The following is a 6,000-nucleotide window of genomic DNA, read 5'->3' on the forward strand; positions in this document are numbered from 1 at the left end:
AAACACAGAGCTTCAGTATGTCACTAATGTAATTCGCCAGTGAGTGCAATTATGATTCCTCGTATGTAACTCATTTTCATTGTGAAAGGAAATTCATTCGACTGGTTCCTTCATTGTGAAATTTCAGGGAAGCATACGCACTCAATCTATTCTCAAAGTGCGTTTTTGCTGTACATTTATCTTATTCAATATCATTCTGCGTTTGTCGTGTGTAACACTATAGATGTGAACATAGCAGTTCCTTATTTTTTAAGATTTTGTTCTGGGAGGGAATGTGAAATTTAAACACACACGCTGTGCTAAAAGCAAAATGTCCCTGCTCCCTATTTACGTCATCAGTCCATTGAAACAGAACAGCTAGCAGAATACGTTATCAGTCCACTGAAACAGATCAGCTTGCAGAAACGCATTTGTAAGTAAATTTCTCGGCTTCTTTTATAGTTCTGCAGTTTGAATGTCAAGTAATTAATCATTGCACTGTTGAGCTCTTATAATCTCATAATTACGACATTATAAATAATAGACAAAGGCATGGCATAGACCTAATGATATGTCAGAGCCCTCATTTCATTGCATTGTCACAAGGGAAAAAGATGAGCACAAGTGACCGGTAGTCGGAGCGGTAAAAGTGAGACACGCGGCGCTGTTGCTCCCTAGCACGCCGCTAGTGAGGATGCCAAGCACATACCAAATTCCATACCAGGGGTGGCCTGCAGAAAGCAGCTTATCTTGCTGTGGGCCCATCCGAAAGCCAACATCTTAAATAAACGCTAGCGCATTCATTACCTTTGGCTACACACAAGATTTTTCCCCCGCCGTAGTTGCGATCAACCGTATTTTTATCGCAGGTGACCCGGAAAAGCTGTTTGTTCGAGTGCTTCCCGCCGGCCACCCTTGCTTTGGAAAATGGAATGCCCTTCGGGACAGACAGCGCCAGCGGGTAGCAATTCTGCCACTGCGGCCACCGGTCACTGGTGCTAATCTTTTTCCGTTGCGACTGCACATCATAAAAACTTGTAATCATCTAGTACTTACAATAAGCAGATTTTGTGCTAATGTCAACACAGGGGGGGGGGGGGGGTGGCACATGCAGCTCATTTGCAGCAGCAACAGGCAGTTCAGTGCCTGAAAAAATGTTATGGAGGTTTATTGGCAGCTGGAGAGGACACCACAAAAGGATTTAGGTTAACTTAAGTAAAATTTCATTCAAACTTCTATTGAGTTGGAAGAGGTTGATTATGATACCAGAAAATGAACATCAAGGCTACCTCTTCTATTTTTATGCAAGAAATCTCAGCTGCGATGCGTGACATTGCAAGTATGAGAGTATTTTTGTTTACATCGACATAGCTAAATTTCTAAGAATTTGCTACGCTGAGCCTTCACATTTTTGATAAACTGATGCAACCTTGCCCCTTCTTTTTTTTTTTTTTTTTTTGGTGATGAGGAATCTAGTCAAACTAAGTATATTTCTAAATCCACGTCGAAGCAACCCACTGTGGGAGCCCCCAAGGCAATAGCACCGCTATTTTTCTTTGTTTGCTTGTTTTGGCATCATTAATTGCACAAGAATGGAGACGTGGGCTACTTGGTGACAGTTTATTCTTGGTGGTTCAAAGCTCCAAAGGGAGGAGGACGAAGTATGTCATCTTCTTCGTACTTCATCCTTGTCCCTTCAGCGCTTTGAACTATCAACAATGATTATTCATAGCTTACAAAGCCTCATTTGGTAATGTAGACTAATAGTACACTAACACAGCAAAACATGACCGAATCCAGAAAACTGATGGCACTATCTAGTATTTGTCGCGATACAAATTTTGAATTGAGGCGCAATACTGTGTTGTTGACATGCCTGGAATAAACGAACACACCTTTTCACCATCGATTCGTGGTAGAGTATAGAACACAGTCACTGACGATCGCTTCTGTACTCGGTTATAACCTAAGAAAAAATGTAAGCGCCACCCACAGAAGCATGGCACCTGCTCTTCACCTGTGAAAGGCAGTCGTGCTAGCTTGTTACCACTAGAACCGCACGTACTTTGTCTGCGCTGCTGTAAACACTACGCATATTATAAACGAAAGGTTTGTCGTTATTACTTGAAACATTATGTTTGGCTGAGCTGTGATGTCAGAGTCCGTGACGAGATTTGCCAGAACGCTCAAGTATTCGAACTAAAACCAGCGACATAAACTGTCTGTATAAGAAAGTCAACCATCTCAAACACAGCGATGGCTCGGAGCGAAGCTGACTTTCTTTTTCTTAGATTCTAACCAAGCATAGCACTGTTCCTTGGTGGATGTGCGCAGCATTTTTTACACTGCGGCTTTCAGCAAGCATTACCTTTTTGTGTTTTCAGTGATCATTGTTTTGTAAGTGTGTTCTTTGTGGTTTAAAATACCAGTAGTATGAACTGGTAGCGCGGTTTATCGCACACTGACTTGAGAAAATGGCGCTGAGGTGGCACACGCCAGCTGAACTCTTAGTGCGTCATTTTAAACTCTCAACAAAAATACAATTCACACAAGCATGCGTTCTTTGACAATTATGCAGCATTTTGAACTCTTACACAAGAAACATTGGAAGAACAATCAACATTTCTTATATTTCAAGTAACCAAAGCCAAGCCTAGCGACTGCACAGAAGCCGATACACTCGGAAGTGCCATACTTGAGTTCCTCAGTTCTCAGTGCTCTCACTCTTGTCAAGGGACACGCTTGCAATCGGCAATGACCAGTGCAACGATAATGTCACAGACAAGTTGTTCATTCAGTCACTGAAAACGTCAGACTATACATCATGCAATGCTACGCGGCCGCCTTTCGCAATTATCCAAGAATATACGGCCCCTGGCTGCACTGGGATGCAGTAAAGTCAAAATGTAAGTGTCAGCAGTGTCACAGATAGGCATTTGCATGCACTTTGGAATTACTTTTCTTATCGTATAACTCCAGTTTTAGTATACATTTACTTATCTTTTTTTCTAGGAGTTTTCTCCACAAGACACAAAATCTCAGCAGATATTAGTTGAATTCGAAAATTAGCACACAGTGCTTTGAAAGGAGCAATTACGTTGCATTACAGAACTGCACAATGCCTGAGGCTCTGCACATGCATCAAGTACCCAAATGCAGTCATCCTTCTCAACAACGGCAGTAGGTTAGTGAAAGAGCTCTCTGCTGTAGCTGCGTGTTCAGTACCATGTTCATTAACCCAGAAAACTGTAAGATGTTTTCACTTCAGCTACACCTTCACAATGTTGCCAGCGTTTGCTTAGCATGCCTCGTTCTAGAATTGCTTTTGGCTCCACCATTCCTTGAATATACTTTTTACAATATGCACTGAGACAGGATCAAACTTACCTTCATTGTCACAACGAAGAACATTCCTTTGGTCTTTGTGTACCATGCTGTTGTGTAGGGCAGGAGCGCGGCGTAACCCGCGGCGGGCGGACGGAGAGGCCGAACGACGGGAGGGCACGTAGTGACGAGGCGTACACCAAGCTTCGGCGAGACTAACGGGAGACTGCTCTCCCGCGTTTATTGCAGGTGGTTTTAAGGAGGGGGAAAAGGGCTATTGGTCAGCGAGGATTGGTGATAGCAAAGAGGCAGGGAAGAGACCCAGCTCAACCTAGTAGCATGAATAGAGACCCCTACCGCACTGGTGTTTTAGCATGTCACCAGGGCTCGCGCGACACAACACATGCTCTCACCTTTCTGTTTGCTGCAATTCTCCACTATAAAGTAAAAGGAAGCAATCGACACTCAAGTTTGACGCCTGCAGTTAAGTATGAAATCAAATACCAAACAACACTGACCATTATTGCTATGCTTACCATAAAGAGAATTTGACACATTGAAGTAGTGAAGAACCCAGGACTTTCTCCACTTCTATGTCAAGTCTTTATGTTCTGATTTTATTTTTAAGATTATATAACTGCTGTGTTGTCAGCATTGACATTAAGTCTACAAAGCACATTTCAGGTACAACTATAGCCGCCTAATACATTCTTCCTGAAATGCTCCTATAGAAAGGGAAGTAGGGTTAACAATATGAAATTTCTCTATGGATCTTAGTTATAGCACGGTTGACTTATAATATTCGCGTGGGTGGTAACATACTTACAATAAAATATTTCTGCCACCAGGCAGCGCTGCATTGACAGCACAAGCAGTGCTCCAAACAGCGCTGCAGTAATGCGACCTGCTCCATCAACAAACCATTCTGTTTTTGAAGTCTTACGACCTTTACTTATAGGCTTTTTTTTTTTCACCTTTTCATGCTTCAATTTTGAAGCCAGGCAGATTGAATCATCATCTGAGGAACTGAAATGCAGTTGTTTTGTGCCGTGCAAATTAAGCAGAAACATTCAAGTCATGTTAAACTTGCTTCCTTGTAGACTAACCTTTTCATCTATTAACTCAAACACTGCTTACTGGCTTTTGATGGCCCGATTTCGTTTTCACATTCTTATGCGCATCCTGTAAATGCTTGCCCAGTATTTCGTTGTACTGTGTATTCTTTCCATTCTTTGTTTTAATTGCGCTTACGAGATACCTAGTTGAAGCAACACAGAATGAAAGTTTTTAGAAAGATCCTAATGCATTCCTTATTAACTGCATGCCATATTTACGCAATTACAGTTAGATACCAGCTTTTCCATTTTTTTCCTTTGCCTCACTGGAGCCATCAACAGCTGGTTGGACGAGCTTGAGGTTCGTGACATGCGCCCATTTTGCTGCCACCTTGGCCTCCAGCTCCTAACGGTTGTCTGCAAATGAAAGGCAGGCGGCCTATAAGGCTACATTCCTCATCACCGCTTTATGCTGTACTGCACTGCACAGTTTAGTTGAACAGAGCTTATTGTACAATGCTAGCAATGACAAAGATCACTGAAAGAGGCAAACACTACTTGTACAACCGATGTGCATTGTTGACAAAAGAAAATGTCACGAATCAACCTTTTCTTTTAGTACACATTGTAGTTTGCAAATTTCGTTTAGAGAGTTCTGAAGGCATATTACTGTTGTGCCACAAAGCATAAGTCGTCCACATAGAGCTGTTTTTGATATAAGTACAACTGTGTTGAGATAGACGCTGAAAATACTAGCACAGAAAGAAAATGCACAACTGTACGATTTCCTTTTTAAACAAACGTTCTTTCGTGCTTCGCAATACAAAAATAACGAACGCCAATGAATTTAGTGACACTCTTTGATAAAGCTGGTTATGCTGACTCTGCGTTTTGTTCACCATGCATCTCAATTCATTGTCCACATAATGTGTTGTGGCAGTCGAGCTTCAAGGAATGAATTGTGACTTCTACTACATACGATTCACAAACATACCGCGCAATCCATTTTGAAACAGGCGATATAGTCTTTACAGTCGAGAACTAATCTATGGCGTCATTTTATCGCAATACCGACCGACTGTTGCAGAATTCGCGGGAAGCTACATTTAGCGTCACATGATGGCGCCTCAGTCTGATATTTGCTTATTAGTTTTCATTTACTGTATTTGTAACAATGTACCATTTTTTATCACTGACGGTGCCTCTAGAACAGCAACGCCAGAACCCGTACTAATCTTAGTAGAATATCGGCTGTCCGCTATCGCAAAGGGCAGATTTTGTATGCGAGTCAAAACGGCTGATTAGGCGAGTTAGTGATTCGTTAACTCGAAGTACGAGCGCGTAACTTAAACAGGGACTTCGATAGGAAACAGGAACTTCCGAAGTCCCTGTTTAAGTTACGCGTTCTTACTCATGTATGCATGCGAGCTCTCCTGGGCATGCCTCGGCCCCAGTCTACAGACCAGAACGAATTCTATAGCTTTCTTTTTCCCCTTACGTGCCCTGGAGATACTGCAGCGCCTGCTTCCTTATTATCTCAGGTGCTCTCCTAACGCCTCCGTTCGCCGGTTACATGTGCCCTCTTGCAGCAGCACATGTAAAAAAACCTCATGTACCCTAAGCATTACGCAACTTCTACAAC

The sequence above is a fragment of the Rhipicephalus sanguineus genome, chromosome 4, assembly GCF_013339695.2.
Source record: "Rhipicephalus sanguineus isolate Rsan-2018 chromosome 4, BIME_Rsan_1.4, whole genome shotgun sequence".
Lineage (NCBI taxonomy): Eukaryota > Metazoa > Arthropoda > Arachnida > Ixodida > Ixodidae > Rhipicephalus > Rhipicephalus sanguineus.